Consider the following 12,878-nt stretch of genomic DNA (forward strand, 5'->3'; position numbering starts at 1 on the left):
CTTTATTGTTCAACCAAAAACGGCCATTTTTGGTGAAAGAGATAACCACACCCCCTTACGACATGCTTCAGAAACGAAAAAAATGGTCCGTTTTCAAATGTTGCCTCTTTGAACTACAATTCACATTTGTACGTGGAAAATCACTTTTAAACATAAAATGAGATGTTTAAAGTGATTTTCATGCTTCCAGGGGCCTTAAACACAAGATTTGAGGTATGGGTAAAAGTGAATGAAAATGGCCAATTTACTCACTCTGAGGCCTTAAAAAGTGTTTCTCCTCCACGGGAAGTGAATTACATAACATTTGGAGGCATTTATTGTTCAATCAAAAACGCCTGTTTTTTGGTGAAAGAGATAACCTCCCCCCCCTTACGACATGCTTCAGAAACGAAAAAAATGGTCCATTTTCAAATGTTGCGTCTTTGAACGACAATTCACATTTGTACGTGGATAATCACTTTTAGAGATAACATTAGATGTTCAAAGTGATTTTCAAGCTTCCAGGGGCCCTAAACACAAGATTTGAGAAATGGGTAAAAGTGAATGAAAATGGCCAATTTACTCACTCTGAGGCCTTAAAATGTGTTTCTCCTCCATGGGAAGTGAATTAAATACCATTTGGAGGCCTTTATTGTTCAACCAAAAACGCCGTTTTTTGGTGAAAGAGATAACCACCCCCCCTTACGACATGCTTCAGAAATGAAAAAAATGGTCCATTTTCAAATGTTGCGCCTTTGAACTACAATTCACATTTGTACATGGATAATCACTTTTAGAGATAAAATTAGATGTTTAAAGTGATTTTCAAGCTTCCAGGGGCCCTAAACACAAGATTTGAGGAATGGGTAAATGTGAATGAAAATGGCCAATTTATTCACTCTGAAGCCTTAAAAAGTTTTTCTCCACCCCAGAAAGTGAATTAAATAACATTTGTAGGCCTTTATTGTTCAATCAAAAACGCCCGATTTTTGATGAAAGAGATAACCACCCCCCCTTACGACATGCTTCAAAAACTAAAAAAATGGCCCATTTTCAAATGTTGCCTCTTTGAACTACAATTCACATTTGTACGTGGAAAATCACTTTTAAACATAAAATGAGATGTTTAAAGTGATTTCCATGCTTCCAGGGGCCTTAAACACAAGATTTGAGGAATGGGTAAAAGTGAATGAAAATGGCCAATTTACTCATTCTGAGGCCTTAAAAAGTGTTTCTCCTCCACGGGAAGTTAATTAAATAACATTTGGAGGCCTTTATTGTTCAACCAAAAACGCCCGTTTTTTGGTGAAAGAGATAACCACCCCCCCTTACGACATGCTTCAGAAACGAAAAAAAAGGTCCATTTTCAAATGTTGCGTCTTTGAACTACAATTCACATGTGTACGTGGATAATCACTTTTAGAGATAAAATTAGATGTTTAAAGTGATTTTCAAGCTTCCAGGGGCCCTAAACACAAGATTTGAGGAATGGGTAAATGTGAATGAAAATGTCCAATGTATTCACTCTGAAGCCTTAAAAAGTTTTTCTCCACCCCAGAAAGTGAATTAAATAACATTTGTAGGCCTTTATTGTTCAATCAAAAACGCCCGATTTTTGATGAAAGAGATAACCATCCCCCCTTACGACATGCTTCAGAAACTAAAAAAATGGTCCATTTTCAAATGTTGCCTCTTTGAACTACAATTCACATTTGTACGTGGAAAATCACTTTTAAACATAAAATGAGATGTTTAAAGTGATTTTCATGCTTCCAGGGGCCTTAAACACCATATTTGAGGAATGGGTAAAAGTGAATGGAAATGGCCAATTTACTCACTCTGCGGCCTTAAAAAGTGTTTCTCCTCCACGGGAAGTGAAAAAAACAACATTTGGAGGCATTTATTGTTCAACCAAAAACGCCTGTTTTTTGGTGAAAGAGATAACCACCCCCCCTTACGACCTGCTTCAGAAACGAAAAAAATGGTCCGTTTTCAAATGTTGCCTCTTTGAACTACAATTCACATTTGTACATGGATAATCACTTTTAGAGATAAAATTAGATGTTTAAAGTGATTTTCAAGCTTCCAGGGGCCCTAAACACAAGATTTGAGGAATGGGTAAATGTGAATGAAAATGGCCAATTTATTCACTCTGAAGCCTTAAAAGGTTTTTCTCCACCCCAGAAAGTGAATTAAATAACATTTGTAGGCCTTTATTGTTCAATCAAAAATGCCCGATTTTTGATGAAAGAGATAACCAACCCCCCTTACGACATGCTTCAGAAACTAAAAAAATGGTCCATTTTCAAATGTTGCCTCTTTGAACTACAATTCACATTTGTACGTGGAAAATCACTTTTAAACATAAAATGAGATGTTTAAAGTGATTTTCATGCTTCCAGGGGCCTTAAACACAAGATTTGAGGAATGGGTAAAAGTGAATGAAAATGGCCAATTTACTCATTTTGAGGCCTTAAAAAGTGTTTCTCCTCCACGGGAAGTGAAAAAAATAACATTTGGAGGCATTTATTGTTCAATCAAAATCGCCTGTTTTTTGGTGAAAGAGATAACCACCCCCCCTTACGACATGCTTCAGAAACGAAAAAAATGGTCCATTTTCAAATGTCTCGTCTTTGAACGACAATTCACATTTGTACGTGGATAATCACTTTTAGAGATAACATTAGATGTTTAAAGTGATTTTCAAGCTTCCAGGGGCCCTAAACACAAGATTTGAGAAATGGGCAAAAGTGAATGAAAATGGCCAATTTACTCACTCTGAGGCCTTAAAAAGTGTTTCTCCTCCACGGGAAGTGAATTAAATAACATTTGGAGGCCTTTATTGTTCAACCAAAAACGCCCATTTTTTGGTGAAAGAGATAACCACCCCCCCCTTACGACATGCTTCAGAAACGAAAAAAATGGTCCGTTTTCAAATGTTGCCTCTTTGAACTACAATTCACATTTGTACGTGGAAAATCACTTTTAAACATAAAATGAGATGTTTGAAGTGATTTTCATGCTTCCAGGGGCCTTAAACACGAGATTTGAGGAATGGGTAAAAGTGAATGAAAATGGCCAATTTACTCACTCTGCGGCCTTAAAAAGTGTTTCTCCTCCACGGGAAGTGAATTAAATAACATTTGGAGGCCTTTATTGGTCAATCAAAAATGCCTGTTTTTTGGTGAAAGAGATAACCACCCCCCTTACGACATGCTTCAGAAACGAAAAAAATGGTCCATTTTCAAATGTTGCGTCTTTGAACGACAATTCACATTTGTACATGGATAATCACTTTTAGAGATAAAATTAGATGTTTAAAGTGATTTTCAAGCTTCCAGGGGCCCTAAACACAAGATTTGAGGAATGGGTAAATGTGAATGAAAATGGGCAATATATTCACTCTGAGGCCTTAAAAAGTTTTTCTCCACCCCAGAAAGTGAATTAAATAACATTTGTAGGCCTTTATTGTTCAACCAAAAACGGCCATTTTTGGTGAAAGAGATAACCACCCCCCCTTACGACATGCTTCAGAAACGAAAAAAATGGTCCGTTTTCAAATGTTGCCTCTTTGAACTACAATTCACATTTGTACGTGGAAAATCACTTTTAAACATAAAATGAGATGTTTAAAGTGATTTTCATGCTTCCAGGGGCCTTAAACACAAGATTTGAGGTATGGGTAAAAGTGAATGAAAATGGCCAATTTACTCACTCTGAGGCCTTAAAAAGTGTTTCTCCTCCACGGGAAGTGAAAAAAATATCATTTGGAGGCATTTATTGTTCAATCAAAAACGCCTGTTTTTTGGTGAAAGAGATAACCTCCCCCCCCTTACGACATGCTTCAGAAACGAAAAAAATGGTCCATTTTCAAATGTTGCGTCTTTGAACGACAATTCACATTTGTACGTGGATAATCACTTTTAGAGATAACATTAGATGTTCAAAGTGATTTTCAAGCTACCAGGGGCACTAAACACAAGATTTGAGAAATGGGTAAAAGTGAATGAAAATGGCCAATTTACTCACTCTGAGGCCTTAAAATGTGTTTCTCCTCCATGGGAAGTGAATTAAATACCATTTGGAGGCCTTTATTGTTCAACCAAAAACGCCGTTTTTTGGTGAAAGAGATAACCACCCCCCCTTACGACATGCTTCAGAAATGAAAAAAATGGTCCATTTTCAAATGTTGCGTCTTTGAACTACAATTCACATTTGTACATGGATAATCACTTTTAGAGATAAAATTAGATGTTTAAAGTGATTTTCAAGCTTCCAGGGGCCCTAAACACAAGATTTGAGGAATGGGTAAATGTGAATGAAAATGGCCAATTTATTCACTCTGAAGCCTTAAAAAGTTTTTCTCCACCCCAGAAAGTGAATTAAATAACATTTGTAGGCCTTTATTGTTCAATCAAAAACGCCCGATTTTTGATGAAAGAGATAACCACCCCCCCTTACGACATGCTTCAAAAACTAAAAAAATGGTCCATTTTCAAATGCTGCCTCTTTGAACTACAATTCACATTTGTTCGTGGAAAATCACTTTTAAACATAAAATGAGATGTTTAAAGTGATTTTCATGCTTCCAGGGGCCTTAAACACCATATTTGAGGAATGGGTAAAAGTGAATGAAAATAGCCAATTTACTCACTCTGCGGCCTTAAAAAGTGTTTCTCCTCCACGGGAAGTGAAAAAAATAACATTTGGAGGCATTTATTGTTCAATCAAAAACGCCTGTTTTTTGGTGAAACCCCCCCTTACGACATGCTTCAGAAACGAAAAAAAAGGTCCATTTTCAAATGTTGCGTCTTTGAACTACAATTCACATTTGTACGTGGATAATCACTTTTAGAGATAACATTAGATGTTTAAAGTGATTTTCAAGCTTCCAGGGGCCCTAAACACAAGATTTGAGAAATGGGTAAAAGTGAATGAAAATGGCCAATTTACTCACTCTGAGGCCTTAAAAAGTGTTTCTCCTCCACGGGAAGTGAATTAAATAACATTTGGAGGCCTTTATTGTTCAACCAAAAACGCCCGTTTTTTGGTGAAAGAGATAACCACCCCCCCCTTACGACATGCTTCAGAAACTAAAAAAATGGTCCATTTTCAAATGTTGCCTCTTTGAACTACAATTCACATTTGTACGTGGAAAATCACTTTTAAACATAAAATGAGATGTTTGAAGTGATTTTCAAGCTTCCAGGGGCCCTAAACACAAGATTTGAGGAATGGGTAAATGTGAATGAAAATGGCCAATGTATTCACTCTGAAGCCTTAAAAAGTTTTTCCCCACCCCAGAAAGTGAATTAAATAACATTTGTAGGCCTTTATTGTTCAATCAAAAACGCCCGATTTTTGATGAAAGAGATAACCATCCCCCCTTACGACATGCTTCAGAAACTAAAAAAATGGTCCATTTTCAAATGTTGCCTCTTTGAACTACAATTCACATTTGTACGTGGAAAATCACTTTTAAACATAAAATGAGATGTTTAAAGTGATTTTCATGCTTCCAGGGGCCTTAAACACCATATTTGAGGAATGGGTAAAAGTGAATGGAAATGGCCAATTTACTCACTCTGCGGCCTTAAAAAGTGTTTCTCCTCCACGGGAAGTGAAAAAAACAACATTTGGAGGCATTTATTGTTCAACCAAAAATGCCTGTTTTTTGGTGAAAGAGATAACCACCCCCCCTTACGACATGCTTCAGAAACGAAAAAAATGGTCCGTTTTCAAATGTTGCCTCTTTGAACTACAATTCACATTTGTACATGGATAATCACTTTTAGAGATAAAATTAGATGTTTAAAGTGATTTTCAAGCTTCCAGGGGCCCTAAACACAAGATTTGAGGAATGGGTAAATGTGAATGAAAATGGCCAATTTATTCACTCTGAAGCCTTAAAAGGTTTTTCTCCACCCCAGAAAGTGAATTAAATAACATTTGTAGGCCTTTATTGTTCAATCAAAAATGCCCGATTTTTGATGAAAGAGATAACCACCCCCCCTTACGACATGCTTCAGAAACTAAAAAAATGGTCCATTTTCAAATGTTGCCTCTTTGAACTACAATTCACATTTGTACGTGGAAAATCACTTTTAAACATAAAATGAGATGTTTAAAGTGATTTTCATGCTTCCAGGGGCCTTAAACACAAGATTTGAGGAATGGGTAAAAGTGAATGAAAATGGCCAATTTACTCATTCTGAGGCCTTAAAAAGTGTTTCTCCTCCACGGGAAGTGAAAAAAATAACATTTGGAGGCATTTATTGTTCAATCAAAATCGCCTGTTTTTTGGTGAAAGAGATAACCACCCCCCCTTACGACATGCTTCAGAAACGAAAAAAATGGTCCATTTTCAAATGTCTCGTCTTTGAACGACAATTCACATTTGTACGTGGATAATCACTTTTAGAGATAACATTAGATGTTTAAAGTGATTTTCAAGCTTCCAGGGGCCCTAAACACAAGATTTGAGAAATGGGCAAAAGTGAATGAAAATGGCCAATTTACTCACTCTGAGGCCTTAAAAAGTGTTTCTCCTCCACGGGAAGTGAATTAAATAACATTTGGAGGCCTTTATTGTTCAACCAAAAACGCCCATTTTTTGGTGAAAGAGATAACCACCCCCCCTTACGACATGCTTCAGAAACGAAAAAAATGGTCCGTTTTCAAATGTTGCCTCTTTGAACTACAATTCACATTTGTACGTGGAAAATCAGTTTTAAACATAAAATGAGATGTTTGAAGTGATTTTCATGCTTCCAGGGGCCTTAAACACGAGATTTGAGGAATGGGTAAAAGTGAATGAAAATGGCCAATTTACTCACTCTGCGGCCTTAAAAAGTGTTTCTCCTCCACGGGAAGTGAATTAAATAACATTTGGAGGCCTTTATTGGTCAATCAAAAATGCCTGTTTTTTGGTGAAAGAGATAACCACCCCCCCTTACGACATGCTTCAGAAACGAAAAAAATGGTCCATTTTCAAATGTTGCGTCTTTGAACGACAATTCACATTTGTACGTGGATAATCACTTTTAGGGATAAAATTAGATGTTTAAAGTGATTTTCAAGCTTCCAGGGGCCCTAAACACAAGATTTGAGGAATGGGTAAATGTGAATGAAAATGGGCAATATATTCACTCTGAGGCCTTAAAAAGTTTTTCTCCACCCCAGAAAGTGAATTAAATAACATTTGTAGGCCTTTATTGTTCAACCAAAAACGGCCATTTTTGGTGAAAGAGATAACCACCCCCCCTTACGACATGCTTCAGAAACGAAAAAAATGGTCCGTTTTCAAATGTTGCCTCTTTGAACTACAATTCACATTTGTACGTGGAAAATCACTTTTAAACATAAAATGAGATGTTTAAAGTGATTTTCATGCTTCCAGGGGCCTTAAACACAAGATTTGAGGTATGGGTAAAAGTGAATGAAAATGGCCAATTTACTCACTCTGAGGCCTTAAAAAGTGTTTCTCCTCCACGGGAAGTGAATTACATAACATTTGGAGGCATTTATTGTTCAATCAAAAACGCCTGTTTTTTGGTGAAAGAGATAACCTCCCCCCCCTTACGACATGCTTCAGAAACGAAAAAAATGGTCCATTTTCAAATGTTGCGTCTTTGAACGACAATTCACATTTGTACGTGGATAATCACTTTTAGAGATAACATTAGATGTTCAAAGTGATTTTCAAGCTTCCAGGGGCCCTAAACACAAGATTTGAGAAATGGGTAAAAGTGAATGAAAATGGCCAATTTACTCACTCTGAGGCCTTAAAATGTGTTTCTCCTCCATGGGAAGTGAATTAAATACCATTTGGAGGCCTTTATTGTTCAACCAAAAACGCTGTTTTTTGGTGAAAGAGATAACCACCCCCCCTTACGACATGCTTCAGAAATGAAAAAAATGGTCCATTTTCAAATGTTGCGTCTTTGAACTACAATTCACATTTGTACATGGATAATCACTTTTAGAGATAAAATTAGATGTTTAAAGTGATTTTCAAGCTTCCAGGGGCCCTAAACACAAGATTTGAGGAATGGGTAAATGTGAATGAAAATGGCCAATTTATTCACTCTGAAGCCTTAAAAAGTTTTTCTCCACCCCAGAAAGTGAATTAAATAACATTTGTAGGCCTTTATTGTTCAATCAAAAACGCCCGATTTTTGATGAAAGAGATAACCACCCCCCCCTTACGACATGCTTCAAAAACTTAAAAAATGGCCCATTTTCAAATGTTGCCTCTTTGAACTACAATTCACATTTGTACGTGGAAAATCACTTTTAAACATAAAATGAGATGTTTAAAGTGATTTCCATGCTTCCAGGGGCCTTAAACACAAGATTTGAGGAATGGGTAAAAGTGAATGAAAATGGCCAATTTACTCATTCTGAGGCCTTAAAAAGTGTTTCTCCTCCACGGGAAGTTAATTAAATAACATTTGGAGGCCTTTATTGTTCAACCAAAAACGCCCGTTTTTTGGTGAAAGAGATAACCACCCCCCCTTACGACATGCTTCAGAAACGAAAAAAAAGGTCCATTTTCAAATGTTGCGTCTTTGAACTACAATTCACATGTGTACGTGGATAATCACTTTTAGAGATAAAATTAGATGTTTAAAGTGATTTTCAAGCTTCCAGGGGCCCTAAACACAAGATTTGAGGAATGGGTAAATGTGAATGAAAATGGCCAATGTATTCACTCTGAAGCCTTAAAAAGTTTTTCTCCACCCCAGAAAGTGAATTAAATAACATTTGTAGGCCTTTATTGTTCAATCAAAAACGCCCGATTTTTGATGAAAGAGATAACCATCCCCCCTTACGACATGCTTCAGAAACTAAAAAAATGGTCCATTTTCAAATGTTGCCTCTTTGAACTACAATTCACATTTGTACGTGGAAAATCACTTTTAAACATAAAATGAGATGTTTAAAGTGATTTTCATGCTTCCAGGGGCCTTAAACACCATATTTGAGGAATGGGTAAAAGTGAATGGAAATGGCCAATTTACTCACTCTGCGGCCTTAAAAAGTGTTTCTCCTCCACGGGAAGTGAAAAAAACAACATTTGGAGGCATTTATTGTTCAACCAAAAACGCCTGTTTTTTGGTGAAAGAGATAACCACCCCCCCTTACGACATGCTTCAGAAACGAAAAAAATGGTCCGTTTTCAAATGTTGCCTCTTTGAACTACAATTCACATTTGTACATGGATAATCACTTTTAGAGATAAAATTAGATGTTTAAAGTGATTTTCAAGCTTCCAGGGGCCCTAAACACAAGATTTGAGGAATGGGTAAATGTGAATGAAAATGGCCAATTTATTCACTCTGAAGCCTTAAAAGGTTTTTCTCCACCCCAGAAAGTGAATTAAATAACATTTGTAGGCCTTTATTGTTCAATCAAAAATGCCCGATTTTTGATGAAAGAGATAACCACCCCCCCTTACGACATGCTTCAGAAACTAAAAAAATGGTCCATTTTCAAATGTTGCCTCTTTGAACTACAATTCACATTTGTACGTGGAAAATCACTTTTAAACATAAAATGAGATGTTTAAAGTGATTTTCATGCTTCCAGGGGCCTTAAACACAAGATTTGAGGAATGGGTAAAAGTGAATGAAAATGGCCAATTTACTCATTCTGAGGCCTTAAAAAGTGTTTCTCCTCCACGGGAAGTGAAAAAAATAACATTTGGAGGCATTTATTGTTCAATCAAAATCGCCTGTTTTTTGGTGAAAGAGATAACCACCCCCCCTTACGACATGCTTCAGAAACGAAAAAAATGGTCCATTTTCAAATGTCTCGTCTTTGAACGACAATTCACATTTGTACGTGGATAATCACTTTTAGAGATAACATTAGATGTTTAAATTGATTTTCAAGCTCCAGGGGCCCTAAACACAAGATTTGAGAAATGGGCAAAAGTGAATGAAAATGGCCAATTTACTCACTCTGAGGCCTTAAAAAGTGTTTCTCCTCCACGGGAAGTGAATTAAATAACATTTGGAGGCCTTTATTGTTCAACCAAAAACGCCCATTTTTTGGTGAAAGAGATAACCACCCCCCCTTACGACATGCTTCAGAAACGAAAAAAATGGTCCGTTTTCAAATGTTGCCTCTTTGAACTACAATTCACATTTGTACGTGGAAAATCACTTTTAAACATAAAATGAGATGTTTGAAGTGATTTTCATGCTTCCAGGGGCCTTAAACACGAGATTTGAGGAATGGGTAAAAGTGAATGAAAATGGCCAATTTACTCACTCTGCGGCCTTAAAAAGTGTTTCTCCTCCACGGGAAGTGAATTAAATAACATTTGGAGGCCTTTATTGGTCAATCAAAAATGCCTGTTTTTTGGTGAAAGAGATAACCACCCCCCCTTACGACATGCTTCAGAAACGAAAAAAATGGTCCATTTTCAAATGTTGCGTCTTTGAACGACAATTCACATTTGTACGTGGATAATCACTTTTAGAGATAAAATTAGATGTTTAAAGTGATTTTCAAGCTTCCAGGGGCCCTAAACACAAGATTTGAGGAATGGGTAAATGTGAATGAAAATGGGCAATATATTCACTCTGAGGCCTTAAAAAGTTTTTCTCCACCCCAGAAAGTGAATTAAATAACATTTGTAGGCCTTTATTGTTCAACCAAAAACGGCCATTTTTGGTGAAAGAGATAACCACCCCCCCTTACGACATGCTTCAGAAACGAAAAAAATGGTCCGTTTTCAAATGTTGCCTCTTTGAACTACAATTCACATTTGTACGTGGAAAATCACTTTTAAACATAAAATGAGATGTTTAAAGTGATTTTCATGCTTCCAGGGGCCTTAAACACAAGATTTGAGGTATGGGTAAAAGTGAATGAAAATGGCCAATTTACTCACTCTGAGGCCTTAAAAAGTGTTTCTCCTCCACGGGAAGTGAAAAAAATATCATTTGGAGGCATTTATTGTTCAATCAAAAACGCCTGTTTTTTGGTGAAAGAGATAACCTCCCCCCCCCTTACGACATGCTTCAGAAACGAAAAAAATGGTCCATTTTCAAATGTTGCGTCTTTGAACGACAATTCACATTTGTACGTGGATAATCACTTTTAGAGATAACATTAGATGTTCAAAGTGATTTTCAAGCTTCCAGGGGCCCTAAACACAAGATTTGAGAAATGGGTAAAAGTGAATGAAAATGGCCAATTTACTCACTCTGAGGCCTTAAAATGTGTTTCTCCTCCATGGGAAGTGAATTAAATACCATTTGGAGGCCTTTATTGTTCAACCAAAAACGCCGTTTTTTGGTGAAAGAGATAACCAACCCCCTTACGACATGCTTCAGAAATGAAAAAAATGGTCCATTTTCAAATGTTGCGTCTTTGAACTACAATTCACATTTGTACATGGATAATCACTTTTAGAGATAAAATTAGATGTTTAAAGTGATTTTCAAGCTTCCAGGGGCCCTAAACACAAGATTTGAGGAATGGGTAAATGTGAATGAAAATGGCCAATTTATTCACTCTGAAGCCTTAAAAAGTTTTTCTCCACCCCAGAAAGTGAATTAAATAACATTTGTAGGCCTTTATTGTTCAATCAAAAACGCCCGATTTTTGATGAAAGAGATAACCACCCCCCCTTACGACATGCTTCAAAAACTAAAAAAATGGTCCATTTTCAAATGTTGCCTCTTTGAACTACAATTCACATTTGTTCGTGGAAAATCACTTTTAAACATAAAATGAGATGTTTGAAGTGATTTTCAAGCTTCCAGGGGCCCTAAACACAAGATTTGAGGAATGGGTAAATGTGAATGAAAATGGCCAATGTATTCACTCTGAAGCCTTAAAAAGTTTTTCTCCACCCCAGAAAGTGAATTAAATAACATTTGTAGGCCTTTATTGTTCAATCAAAAACGCCCGATTTTTGATGAAAGAGATAACCATCCCCCTTACGACATGCTTCAGAAACTAAAAAAATGGTCCATTTTCAAATGTTGCCTCTTTGAACTACAATTCACATTTGTACGTGGAAAATCACTTTTAAACATAAAATGAGATGTTTAAAGTGATTTTCATGCTTCCAGGGGCCTTAAACACCATATTTGAGGAATGGGTAAAAGTGAATGGAAATGGCCAATTTACTCACTCTGCGGCCTTAAAAAGTGTTTCTCCTCCACGGGAAGTGAAAAAAACAACATTTGGAGGCATTTATTGTTCAACCAAAAATGCCTGTTTTTTGGTGAAAGAGATAACCACCCCCCCCTTACGACATGCTTCAGAAACGAAAAAAATGGTCCGTTTTCAAATGTTGCCTCTTTGAACTACAATTCACATTTGTACATGGATAATCACTTTTAGAGATAAAATTAGATGTTTAAAGTGATTTTCAAGCTTCCAGGGGCCCTAAACACAAGATTTGAGGAATGGGTAAATGTGAATGAAAATGGCCAATTTATTCACTCTGAAGCCTTAAAAGGTTTTTCTCCACCCCAGAAAGTGAATTAAATAACATTTGTAGGCCTTTATTGTTCAATCAAAAATGCCCGATTTTTGATGAAAGAGATAACCACCCCCCCCTTACGACATGCTTCAGAAACTAAAAAAATGGTCCATTTTCAAATGTTGCCTCTTTGAACTACAATTCACATTTGTACGTGGAAAATCACTTTTAAACATAAAATGAGATGTTTAAAGTGATTTTCATGCTTCCAGGGGCCTTAAACACAAGATTTGAGGAATGGGTAAAAGTGAATGAAAATGGCCAATTTACTCATTCTGAGGCCTTAAAAAGGGTTTCTCCTCCACGGGAAGTGAAAAAAATAACATTTGGAGGCATTTATTGTTCAATCAAAATCGCCTGTTTTTTGGTGAAAGAGATAACCACCCCCCCT

This window comes from Triturus cristatus, chromosome 6, assembly GCF_964204655.1.
Source record: "Triturus cristatus chromosome 6, aTriCri1.1, whole genome shotgun sequence".
NCBI lineage: Eukaryota > Metazoa > Chordata > Amphibia > Caudata > Salamandridae > Triturus > Triturus cristatus.